Source organism: Cupressus sempervirens, chromosome 11, assembly GCF_028749045.1.
Source record: "Cupressus sempervirens isolate cs-2001-9-10 chromosome 11, ASM2874904v1, whole genome shotgun sequence".
NCBI classification, from domain to species: Eukaryota; Viridiplantae; Streptophyta; class Pinopsida; order Cupressales; family Cupressaceae; genus Cupressus; species Cupressus sempervirens.
The window spans coordinates 670,191,314-670,204,654 of record NC_143128.1 but is presented as its reverse complement, the minus strand read 5'-3'; positions in this window follow the sequence as shown (position 1 = coordinate 670,204,654).

Sequence of the window (13,341 nt, the reverse complement as noted above, 5' to 3'; positions counted from 1 at the left end):
AATGTAGCTTAGGGCCTAATTATTAATAAATACAAAAAATTCCTTGGGTAGTAGATACTGCCTCCACTTTCTAAGGGACTAAACTAAGGTATAATGTTCAAGGTCATAGGAAGAATATTTATTTTTGGATTCATTGAGATTTTTACTAAAGAAGGCTACTAGTCTACCTTCTTGACTCAACACTTCACCTACTACTAGGCCACTTGTATCACATTCTAGGGTGAAGAGTTTTTCAAGACATGGTAGATAGAAAACAAGTTGGGTAGCTGCTTGCCTCTTGAGGATTTCAAATGAATTTTCAGCTTCCAAGGTCCACCTAAACTTGGACTTGACCCTACCTTTTATGGTCTCTAGAAAATGTACACATATGCCACTAAAGTTCCTAATAAAATTCCTATAGATTGGAGCAAGACCATGAAAACTCTTTATCTCAGTTGATGTAGTAGGTGGTGGCTAGTTTAGGATTAGAATAACCTTCTCTTGATCCATTGTTAGGGTTCCCTTAGACACTACAAAGCCTAGGTACACAAGATCTTTCTTGAAGAAGTGACACTAGTCAAGTTTGATTGCAAGCTTTTCCTCATGAAGTCATTACAATATTGCGTCCACATGTTTGATGTGTTCCTCTCTAGTCTTGCTAAAGATGAGTATATCATCTAGGTATACTACCACAAATCTTTCTATGAAGTCTTTAAGCTCTTCATTCATGAGCCTAATGGATGTGCTAGGAGCATTAGAGAGATGAAATGACATCACTAACCATTTTTAGAGCCCATCTATGGTCTTGAATGCTATATTTCATTCATCTCCCTCCTTAATCCTAAATTGGTGCTATCCACTCTTCAAATCTAGTCTAGTGAAGTGCATTGCTCCTCCAAGGCAATCCATGAGATCCTCAATCCTAGGTATGGGAAACCTATAGCTAATTGTGATCATGTTTATGGCCCTTGAGTCTATACACAATCTCCATTTTTCTCCTTTCTTGGATGCTAACACAATAGGGACTGCACATGGGCTTATGCCATTTTGAATTAAACCTTGGTCGATCAATTCTTACACTTGTCTTTCCATCTCCAATTTTTAGTCAAGAGTGAGCTTGCATGCTACTTTTTTAGGTGACTTATGACTCTTCTAGGTGGTAGGGTAGTAGGAGTCCCATCACTTACTATATCCATGTATTTTTCAAGTACTACTTGTACCTCCTTTGGTAATGGCTCTTTAACTATATTATCCTCTCCTTTGGACTTCAATACTATTTCATAACTTTGGCCCTCCTCATCCTTGAGGTCCTTGAAAAATTCCTTACCACTATACAATAAGACACTAGGTACCTTAAACTATAGCTCTTCTACGTCAAATAAAGACTGGATTTTGAATGTCCTACCTCCCTCCTTAAATGAGATGGAATTTTCCCTTCCATCATATATATCCTCTCTATCAAATTGCCAAAGTATACCCAAAAGAACATGGCAAGAATCCATGGGAAAAATGTCACATGACAATGTGTCCTAATATCCTACTATGGAGAAGTCCACCCAAGTCTTCTCATTGACTAGTATACTCTATCATTTTTTGAGCCAAGTCACCTTGTAGGTATTCACATATGAAACCTTAGGTAGTTTAAGAGTTTTCACTGCCTCCTTTTATATTATTTTTTTAGTATATCTAGAGTCTACTACCACTTTGCATACCTCCCCTAGGATCTTATATCTAACCTAAATAGTGTTCTCTCATGCTTAGGTTCATCAAGAGTTGGTTTCTTAATCAATACCCTCCTAAACATAAGGTTTTCACCCTTCTTTGACTCTATGTGGCATACTTAAATGTCTTTGTTTTAGTTGTCCTCTTGGACATATGATATCCTCTTGTCATGGTTAGAAGGAGAGGGTTTATCAGGGAATCCATATGTAGGGTGGCCTAATTGACCACATTTGTAATGCTTCTACTAGAAAAGTATATGTTATTTCTATTCAATCATCTACCCCTATTAGAGCCTCCTTGGTTACCTCTCCCTCTTCTATAACCCCCTCTAAGGGTTCCTTCATTGGTTTTCTTAGTGATTTTAGTGTCCCCTTGGTTCCTCTTCTCATTTCCCCTTTCTTGATAACCTCCCTTTTATCTTTTGTGGTTTCTACTGGGTAAGTGCACCAAGTTGTGGTGCCAAAAGAGGGGTATAAGTGGACACCTTTTTTTCTAAAATTAGAAAATTTTGAAATTCAACAAGAATTTGAAGATAGTTATGCTCAAAATTTTAATATATGACAGAAACAAAAGTAGTAGTCCTTTGAATCTAGTTTCTAAACTACTAATTCTTTTTCAAAGTGGTTTAGTTTTAGGTTCTCAAAAAAGGGGGCCATAGAAAGTGATACTATTTATTCAAAAAAAATAACATAGTACAAAGTATGGCCTCCCTAATTTTTTTAATTTTTTTTTTTGAAATTCTTAAATTGCTCTAGTCCAAAGTTTCTGAACACTAATAGTTTATCCCAGATTTTTCAAGTAATTTTATAATGTGTATTTTTTTTTATGAATTTTTGAATCGGATACATCCCAAAAATGTGAAATATTTGCATGCTCCCCCCTATAAATGATTGAAAACTAATCTAAAATCAAAACTTATTATTTTCAAAGTGTGTAGAATAGAATCTAGTTTGTAAAAAACTAAGTTGTTGTCAAATTCAATAAACGAGCTAAAATCTACAACCCAATTAGTACATGTTGGTTTTTGACAAAAAATAGACATACATTCAAAAAAAATTATAGTTGAAAGGCTTGAAATAGTTCAAATAAAAAATAAATTATGTGGTTATATAGCTAACACAAAGACCTACAATGTCATGTAACCTAATTTTATAGATGTTCAACCATGAGGAAACCTGGAAGAGAGCACACAAGAAAAATCAATCATCTTTTGTATGTTTACAACAAAAGATTTCTTAGACTAGTTTAGAGACTCCAAACCTTTGGTTTGGATCCCCAAGGAAAAACCAAGCCTTAGGCTTGGTATAATGCAAAGGTTTGAATAGCACATGTGCACTATAGCACATGCATTCTATACGACTTTTTAAAATTTAGGTCTTAATAGTGCATACATGCTTTAATGCACACACACTATTAAGACCTAAATTTTATTTAAGAGGGAAGGAGAGGGTCAAAGAGGGTAGAGAATGTGAGAGATTAGAAGATGAGAAGAGAGTAGGAGGTGGGAGAGAGAGAGAGAGAGAGAGAGAGAGAGAGAGAGAGAGAGAGAGAGTAGGGGATTGGAGAAGGTGGGATAGGGAGAGAGGGACAGAGAGAGAAAAAGAGAGAGTAGGGGAGGGGAGAGAAAGAGAGATATTAGGGGATGGGAGAGAGAGTACAGGATGGAAGAGAGAGAGAGTAGGAGATGGGAGAGAAAGAGAGAGAGTAGGGAGATAGATAGAGGGATGGGAGTGTGTCTGTGAAAGTAGGGGATGAGAGAGAAAATGAGAGAGAGTAGGGGGTGATAGATAGAGAGTATGGGATGGGAGAGAGAGTAGGAGATGGGAGAGAGAGAGTGAGAGTAGGGGATGGGACAAAAAGAGAGAGTAGTGAGGGAGAGAGAGTGAGAGAGAGTAGGGGGTGGAACAGAGAGAGTAGGAGATAGGATAGAGAGAGTGAGAGAGAGTAGGTAGCAGGGAAGCTAAAGTGAGAGAGGGGATGGGAGAGAAAGATAGAGAGTAGGGGATGGGAGAGAGAGAGTGGGAGAGAGAAAGTAGGGGATGCGAGAGAGAGAGGGTAGGTAGTGGGATAGAGAGTGTGTGGGGGAGAGCAAGAGAAAGAGAGAGGGGATGGGAGAGAGTGAGAGTGAGAGAGAGTAGGGGGTGGAAGAGAGAGAGAGTAGGGGGCGGGGGAGAGAGTAGGGGATGGGAGAGAGAAAGGGTGGGAGAATGAGAGAGAGAGTATGGGATGGGGGAGAGAGAGTGAGGGAGAGAGAGTGGGAGAGTGAGAGCAAAGGAGAGAGGAGGGGGGATGGGAGAGTGTGTGTGTGTGAGAGAGAAAGTAGGGGATGGAAGAGGGGAGATAGAGCAAGAGAAAGAGTAGGGGATGGGAGAGAGAGAGGAAGTGTGTGAGAGATTAGGGGGTGGTAGAGAGAGGGTAGGGGATGGGAGAGAGAGAGAGTAGAGAGGGAGAGAGAGAGAGTGAGAGAGAGTAGGTAGTGGGAGAGGGAGTGGGAGAGAGAGGGGGGATGGGAATGTGTGTAAGAGAGAGAGAGTAGGGGATGGGAGAGGGGAAAGAGTGAGAGGAGGGATGGGAGTGTGTGTGTTTGAAAGAGAGAGTAGGGGATGGGAGAGGGGAGAGAGAGTAGCCTAAGAGAGAGAGTTTAGGATGGGAGAGAGTAGGCAATGGGAGAGGGAGTGGGAGAGGGAGAGAGAGGGGGGATGAAAGTGTGTGTAAGAGAGTAGGGGATTGGAGAGAGAGAGTGAGAGTAGGGGATGGGAGAGAAAGAGAGTAGAGAGTGGGATAGAGAGTGAGAGAGTAGGGGTGGGAGAGAGAGAGTAGGGGATGATAGAGAGAGAGTAGGTAGTGGGAGATGGAGTGGGAGAGGGAGAGAAAGAGAGAGATAGGAGATGGGAGAGATAAAGATAGAGAGAGAGTAGGGGATGGGAGAGAGAGTGAGAGAGAGTAGGCAGTAGGAGAGGGAGTGGAAGAGGGAGAGTGAGAATAAGAGAGAGGGGATGGGAGAGAGTAGGGGATGGGAGAGAGTAGGTAGTGTAAAAGAGAGAGTAGAGGATGGGAGAGAGTAGGGGTGGGAGAATGTGAGAGAGAGTAGGGGATGGGAGAGAGTGTGAGAGAGAGTAGGTGGTGAGAGAGGGAGTGGGAGAGCGAAAGTGAGAGAGAGGAGGGGGATGGGAGTTTGTGTGAGAGAGAAAGTAGGGGATAGGAGAGGGGAGAGAGAGAAAGAGACAGTAGGGGATGGGAGAGAGTAATAGTAGGAGATGAGAGAGAGTAGAGAGGGAGAGAGAGAGAGTGAAAGAGAGTAGGTAGTGGGAGAGGGAGTGGGAGTGGGAGTGCAAGAGAGAGAGTGAAGGGGATGGGAGTGTGTTTTTAAGAGAGAGAGAAGGGAATGCGAGAGTAGGTGATGGGAGAGAGAGTGAGAGAAAGAGTAGGTAGTGGGAGAGGGAGTAGGAGAGGGAGAGCAAGAGAGTAGGGGATGGGAGAGAGAGTGAGAGAGAATAGGTGGTGGGAGAGGGAGATGGATAGATAAAGAGAGAGTAGCCTGAGAGTAAGAGAGAGTAGAGGATTGGAGAGGAGAGAGAGTGAGAGAGATTAGGGGATGGGAGAGGAGAGAGAGCAAGAGGGAGAATAGGAGATGGGAGAGGAGAGAGAGTGAGAGGGAGTATCCTAAGAGAGAGATTAGGGGATAGGAGAGGTCCATAAAATGAGAGATAGAGTAGGTAGTGGGAGAGAGAGTGGGAGAGGGAGAGTGAGAGAGAGTGAGAGAGAGAGTAGGGGATGGGAGATGAGAGAGAGTAGCTAGTGAGAGAGTAGGGGATAGAGTGTGAGAGAGAGTAGCTAGAGAGAGAGTAGGGGATAGAGTGTGAGAGAGAGAGTAGGTGGTGGGAGGGGGAGTGGGAGAGGGAGAGAGGGAGAGAGAGACAGGGGGATGGGAGTGTGTGTAAGAGAGAGAGTAGGGGGTGCAAGAGGAGAGAGTGAGTGAGAGAGAGAGTAGGGGATGGGAGAGGAGGGAAAGAGTGAGAGAGTAGCTTGAGAGAGATTAGTGGATAGAGTGTGAGAGAGAGTAGGTGGTGGGAGAGAGAGTGCGAGAGGGAGAGGGAGAGAGAGGGGGATGGGAGTGTGTGTAAGAGAGAGAGAGCTGAGGATGGGAGAGAGAGAGTATTAGAGAGAGTAAGGGATGGAAGAGAGAGAGAGTAAGATATAGAGTAGGTAGTGAGAGAAGGAGAGTGAGAGAGAGGGGGATGGGAATGTGTGTAAGAGAGAGAGTAGGGGATGGGCGAGAGAGAGTGAGAGAGTAGGCAGTGGAAGAGGGAGTGGGACAGGGAGACCAAGAGAGGGAAAGGGGAGATGGGAGTGTGTGTTTGTGTGAGAGAGATTGAGAGGGAGCAGGTGGTGTGAGAGGGAGTGGGAGAACAAGAGAAAGAGAGAGAGATGAGGTGGATGTAAGTGTGTGTGAGAGAGAGAGAGAGAAAGTAGGGAATGGGAGAGGGGAGAGATAGTAAGAGAGAGTAGGGGATGGGAGAGAGAGGAAGTGTGTGAGAGAGAGTAGGAGATGGGAGAGAGTGAGAGTAGGGATGGGATAGAGAGAGTAGAGAGGGAGAAAGAGAGTAGGCAGTGGGAGAGCAAGTGGGAGAGGGAGAGCAAGAGAGAGAGAGAGGGGGGGGGGATGGGAGTGTGTGTATAAGAGAGAGAGAGAGAGTAGGGGATGGGAGAGGGGAGAGAGAGTAGCCAGAGAGAGAGTGTGTGAGAGAGAGTAGGTAGTGGGAGGGGAGTGGGAGAGGCAAAGAGAGAGGGGGATGAGAGTGTGTGTAAGAGAGAGAGAGTAGGAAATGGGAGAGAGTGTGAGAGGGAGTAGGGGGTGGTAGAGAGAGTATGGGATGGGAGAGAGAGTGAGATTAGGTAATGATAGAGAGTAGAGAGGGAGAGAGTGAGAGTGAGAGAAAGAGTAGGCAGTGGGAGAGGGAAAGCGAGTGAGAGAAGGAGAAAGAGAGGGAGAGTGAGAGAGATTAGGGGATGGGAGAGAGAGAGAGAGAGAGTAGGAAGTGAGAGAGGGAGTGGGAGAGGGAGAGCAAGAGATAGAGTAGGGGATTGGAGAGAGAGTGAGAGAGAGAGTAGGTAGTTAGAGAGGGAGTGGGAGAGGAAGAGCAAGAGAGAGAGTAGGGGATGGGAGAGAGAGTGAGAGAGAGTAGGTGGTGGGAGAGGGAGTGGGAGAGGGAGATATATAGATAGAGAGAGAGTAGCCTAAGAAAAAGATAGTAGGGGATAAGAGAGAGAGAGCAAGAAAGAGTAGGGGATGGTAGAGGAGAGAGAGCAAGAGGGAGAGTAGGGGATGGGAGAGTAGAGAGAGCGACAAATAGTAGCCTGAGAGAAAGATTAGGTGATGGGAGAGGTCCAAACAATGTGAGAGAGAGAGTGAGAGAGAGTAGGGGATGGAAGAGGAGAGAGAGTAGCCAAAGAGAGATTAGGGTATAGAGTGTGAGAGAGAGTAGGTAGTGTGAGAAGGAGTGGAGGAGAGAGAGGTAAAGAGAGACAAGGGGATAGGAGTGTGTCTAAGAGAGAGTAGGGGATAGGAGAGGAGAGAGAGCGAGAGAGAGAGAGAGAGAGAGAGAGAGAGAGAGAGAGAGAGAGAGTAGGGGATGTGAGAGGAGAAATAGATTGAGAGAGAGTAGCTTGATAGAGAGAGATCAGGGGATGGGAGAGGTCTAGAGAATGAGAGGGAGAGTAGGTAGTGGGAGAGGGAGTGGAAGAAGGAGAAGGAGAGTGAGAGAGAGATTAGGGGATGGGAGAGGAGAAAGAGTAGCTTGAGGGAGAGAGAGTAGGGGATAGAGTGATAGTGAGAGTAGGTGGTGGGAGAGAGAGTGGGAAAGGGAGAGGGAGATAGAGAGAGTGTGGGATGGGGGAGAGATAGAGTGTGAGAGAGAGTAGGGGATGTGAGAGAGAGAGTGAGAGAGTGAGTAAGTAGTGGGAGAGGGAGTGGGAGAGGGAGAGCAAGAGAGAGAGGGGGGATGGGAATGTGTGTAAGAGAGAGAGTATGGGATGGGGGAGAGAGAGTGAGAGTAGGTGGTGGGAGAGGGAGATTGAGAGAGAGGGAGGATGGGAGTGTGTGTCTATGAGAGAGAGAGGAGGTGATGGGAGAGGAGAGAGAGTAGGGGATGGGAGAGAGAGTGAGAGAGAGGAGGCAATGGGAGAGGGAGTAGGAGAGGGAGATAGATAGAGAGAGAGTAGAGGATGGGAGAGAGAGATTGAGAGAGAGAGTAAGGGGTGGGAGAGGGAGAGCAAGAGAGGGAGTATGATATGGGAGAGGGAGAGGGAGAGTGAGTGAGAGAGAAGGGGATGGGAGAGAGAGTGAGAGAAATTAGGCTATGGGAGAGGGAGTGGGAGATGGAGATAGATAGAGAGAGTAGGGGATGGGAGAGAAAGATTGAGAGAGTATAGGAGGTGGGAGAGTGAGAAAGAGTAGCAGATGGAAGAGAGAGTGAGAGAGAGAGAGCAAGAGAGAGTAGGGGATGGGAGAGAGAGTGAGAGAGAGAGAGATAGAGAGAGAGAGATTAGGTGATGGGAGAGGGAGAGAGAGAGAGTAGGGGATGGGAGAGAGAGTGAGAGAGAGTAGGTAGTGGGAGAGGGAGTAAGAGAGGGAGATATATAAAGAGAGAGTAGCCTGAGAGAGAGAGAGAGAGAGAGAGAGAGAGAGAGAGAGAGAGAGAGTATGGGATGTGAGAGAGTGAGAGAGAGTGTAGGTGGTGGGAGAGGGAGAGTGAGAGAGATAAAGTAGGGGATGAGACAGAGAGTGAGAGAGTAAGTAGGTGGTGGTATAGGGAGTGGGAGAGGGAGAGTGAGAGAGAGTAGGGGATGTGAGAGAGAGAGTCAGAGAGAGTAGGTGGTGGGAGAGGGAGATAGATAGAGAGTTGGGGATAGGAGAGAGAAATTAAGAGAGAGTATGGGGTGGGATAATGTGTGAGAGAGTAGGGGATGGGAGAGAGTGAGAGAGAGTAGGGAGAGAGAGTAGGGGATGGGGGAATAGTGGGATAGGGAGATATTATTTTTAGTTTTCAAAAGTGCATGCGTGCTAAAGCACATACATTCTTTGAATTTTTTAAAAAAACTTTATGTATCATGTTTTTGGCACCACAACTCGATGCACATACCCTACCATTACCTCTATCTTTGAAGTTAGAATATCCTTTCTTCCTATTCTTTTCCTCCACCTTTAGGGATAGCTAATGGCACTGTTGAATAGTGGTAGGTGCCCACAAACTAAGTTCCTCTTGGATGTTCCACTTCAAACCAACCAAATACCTAGGCACCTTCACTAACTCCTCTTATTTCTTTATGGATCTAAGTCATAATCTCTAAAGCTCCTCTATATAAGAGGTCACATCTAAGTCTTTTTAATTCAATCCTTGTTTTCTTTTGTGAAGTTGGATTTCAAAGTCTTCTCATAGGAAGTTCTGCTTCAACTTAGTGACCATGGCATTCTAGTTGGCTATAGGATTCTTACCCATGCTAATCTTTTCATCTTGTACATACTTCCAATATGTCAAGGATAAGCCGTTGAGTCTTGACTTAGCCACTTTGACCTTTTGCACCTCTAATACCCCTTTACACTCAAAATGGTTCTCCATGACATCCAACCAATAGATCACTACATCTATAGCTATCCTTCTACTAAATAGTTGCATACCTTCCAAGGATTTCCCTCCTAGGTCCTTAACAGCCTTCAAGAAGGGCTCTTAATTCAAAATAGGGTCAAGTTCAAGTATAAAATCCTCATTTTCTACCTCCTTACCCTTCTTATTGTCTCCTTCTTTGTTCCTTTTAGCTTCATCAACAACTTCTTCCAACTTTTTCTTTACCTCTTCAAAGTCTAACTCAAGGAATCTATTCTTCTTCTTTTTCTCATCAACCTCTTTGGGTAACTCTACATTAGTCACCATGTAGGACTCACTCACTGACTTTCCAATAACTATAGACATACACCACTTTTTTCCAAGTCTTTAACTTTCTTTGATACCACTTTGATGTGACATTGAGTCTTGCTCCTAGCCTAGTTTACTCTAGGGTCTCCTTAGGTCTCTTACTTGACCTAATAGGGTTTCTAACTTCCCCTAGTTTTCTTAGACACCAAACAACATGGTCCTAGGAAATTCAACTAGGTGCACACCAATGTAAGATCAATCACTCTCCTTATCTAAACTAACTCTGAATCCTTAAAAGGCATTAAAAAGGGATGGAGGGTTCCTCAGAAGGCATTTTGATTCTCCACAAGATCCACAAGAACCAACAAACCTGAAATCTTATTCGAGTTCCAATTTTCATGCAAGATTTCCTCAAATTTCTTGAAATAGGGCTACAAGAAATTAGCCCTCCATATGAGGCAAAACTCAATTAACTTGCAAAATTTTCTAACAAGAGGTTAAAAAAATGATTGATCTTGACAGCCTTTTCAGAGACCTCAAGGATTTTGGGGGTCTCGGGTTTCCAACTTGTCCATATAGTATGACCATAATTTTAATGTAAAACTAAGGGTTTTAAGGGTTGGATTGGTTGTCTACACACAAGAAGGTTTTTTCCTCCATAAATCTCTTACCAAAGGCTCCCATTTAATTTGGTGCTTCTCCACTACTTCCTTCAACACTTCCATTGCTTTGGTTTAAGTATCACACACATTTAACCACTCCTAACTCCTGGGCATCATACTATGACCCCTAGCCATACAACTTTGGCTCACCTAGGGCATCATCATAAAATCAATTTCTTGGCTTTCCAAGGTCCTCCTTTTCTATACAATATGTACAAGGAGTTACTTCCCATATCCCAAGAGACCGTATAGATACTATGGTGGGAGAAGGAGCTATGACTCCATTTTGTTCAGTCATAAGATGTAGAACAAGAGGATGACAAAACCAAAATAATTTATTTAAGAAATTAGAACTCTAAAAAAATCCAAACTAGCACTATACAATATTTCAAAACAATCTAAACTAACACTTCCAAGAACAAAATATTCCAATCTAATCCATTAAAAACCAATCAAACTCGAAAGCATAAAACAATGTTATTAAGATTGTTGCTCAGTCCATACAACCATAAATTCTTCCAAGTTTTAAACCTTCCAAAAGGTTGAGAATGACCTTATAAACTAAACCCCACACCTATCCCAACTACTTTCAATAGTTACATGGGTCCAACTAAAAATTTTCTCGATTGCAAGAGAAGTTATCAATGTTGTCATTGGCAACGTTAACAATTTTTTTTAGTAATTTTTGCAATTTTGAGCATCTGACTCTCAAACTTTCTCCAAATGATGTCAAATAATTCCAAGAGTCTTAAATAGTTATGAAACACATAATAAGGCCATTTTAATACTTTTTTACACCCTCCTAGCCTTCCAAACCCAAAAATTCTCTATATAGTCTAATTGAGCAACATTGAGTAACTATGAGCAACCTAGCCTAAAAACCTCACCTTAGGACCAGGCTAGAACTATTATTCCCCTAGTGGTGTGGCTAGCACAACTAAAAGCCAAAATACCCTAGGAGCCCTAGTATTTCACAAGCCCATCTAGGTGCCCCTGCACCAACAAGAGCACAAAGTGCAATAGATAGATGAAAAGCCTATGGATGAAGAGGTTCAAGATGTTGGTGAAGAAAGCATGGAGTCAAGTCTTGAAGGATTTAAAAAGAGTGAAGTGATTGTGATTGGGACCATAGTGTATCCTTTGAAGATGGAAAAGGGTACTATGCAAAAAAGTACCCCTATGGAACCAAGTTGTGATGCTAAGGATGTAGCCTTAAACGTAGGTGATATGTTGAGGTGCCAAGAGGAATGGCATAAAGAAGTTCAAATTATGAAGTCTGATTTTGTCTCAAGTGAAGAGACTATAGAAAATTTAGTGATAGACCGTGAGAAGGCCAAGGAAATTGTTCACTTTTTGAGTATGTAGACGTGACATGAAGAAGAGAAAGATTTAGTAGCAAAAAGTACACAAGAGGAACAATATTTATGGCAAGCGTATGAAGTTATTATGAAAGAATGTCAAAGAAATGGTGGTGGTGAGGATTAAGATGAAGAAGCCTTGTAAGTTGTAGCTGAGATAGTGGTAATGGACCATGGAAGGGCTCAAGCATGTATTTATTATCCATCTATGGAGAAATGGTATGTTAATGATGATAAGAAATATGAGTCTTATTCAAAAGAAGATTTGGTAAAGTTTCCTTTGTATGCAACAATAGAGATTTAAATGTTAATGATGTTGGCAAGTAATGAGCATCATGTAGTTTTTATATATATTCAAGAGAAGGTAAATTAGATGATAAAGAGTGAGAATATTCTCTAAGAATGAAGAAATGGAAGTTTGATGAAACACATGGAAAATACCTATGGTAGGTAAATTTGATAAAGGTGCAAGCATATGGAATGCTGGAGGTTAATGAGTTCCAGCAAGTGGTCTATATTTTGCCCACAAGAGACAAGCATAAATTCAAGATGAAGAGAATCCTTATATAGAAAAACCATGAAAGGATTCCATGGATCATCAATGATGATATATAAACACCAAGACTAAAGATGAGATGTAGTTTGTTTCTAACATTTTTTTACAGGAACATTTCCAAGAGGACTTGACAAAACTTCAACATTTGAGAATATGGTGCAGGAGCAACCTGAAAAAGTGACATGATGTTGATGATCTAAGACCATATATGGAGTATAATGGATATTTCTTGGATGAATTTTTTTAAAATGACATATAATATCCCCAAAAAAATGTAATATGGGTGATAGGTCACTAGAACCCTTAACATTGATAAATTGCATAAATAATGTCATATTTTAAAAGATGCATAATATGCTAATTAAGGCCTCAAAATGTCTAATCATGAAAATGTAAGGGTTTATAGGGTTTAGTGTGGTGGAAGGGTAATATTAGGAGATTTGAATACTGTTTTTAATAATCAAAGGCAAGAAAGATATATAACATCTCAAGATTTTTAACATGACAACTTATTTGTAATTATAAAATATGGAGAAAGTTGATAACGAACAGTTGTATAGATGGGTAGTTTTGGTAGTTTGTTGGTAGAATAAAAGTAAACAATAATTTATATTGTAATTTAATATTGATTTTACAAGATGTGGGAAAAGAAACTAATGTAAGTTTTAAGTAATGAAAAGATTATATTCTATATTTTCCCTATGTTTTTGTTAGATCTGTAGTAGGTTTCTAAACTATTTTTCATTCTTGATTCATTTTTATTTAAAACTTATTGAATTATGATTTTAGTGATTTAAATTATGTGAGAATAACTCTTTGGATCATTCCATTTTATTTATAAAATAGAAATAAATTGAGTTTTGATGAGTAACTAGTCATACTTTAGTAGGTTAGACCGAGAGCATCAAAATGTGAGACTTTTCATGATTCAAGTTGAATAAGCCTCTCATTTTATGTAGGAATGAGTAGGAAAATGTATATTAACTATCCAAGTAATTTTTAGGGAACCATTAAATAGTTGGGCATGTTCTTGAGGTAGAGGAAGGTGATTAGTTTTGACAATATAAAAACTAAACTATTTTGAAAAATATAGTCTCTTGCAGGGTCCATATCTATGCATTCAATTGTTGGATCTTGGTAATTTGTTAAAA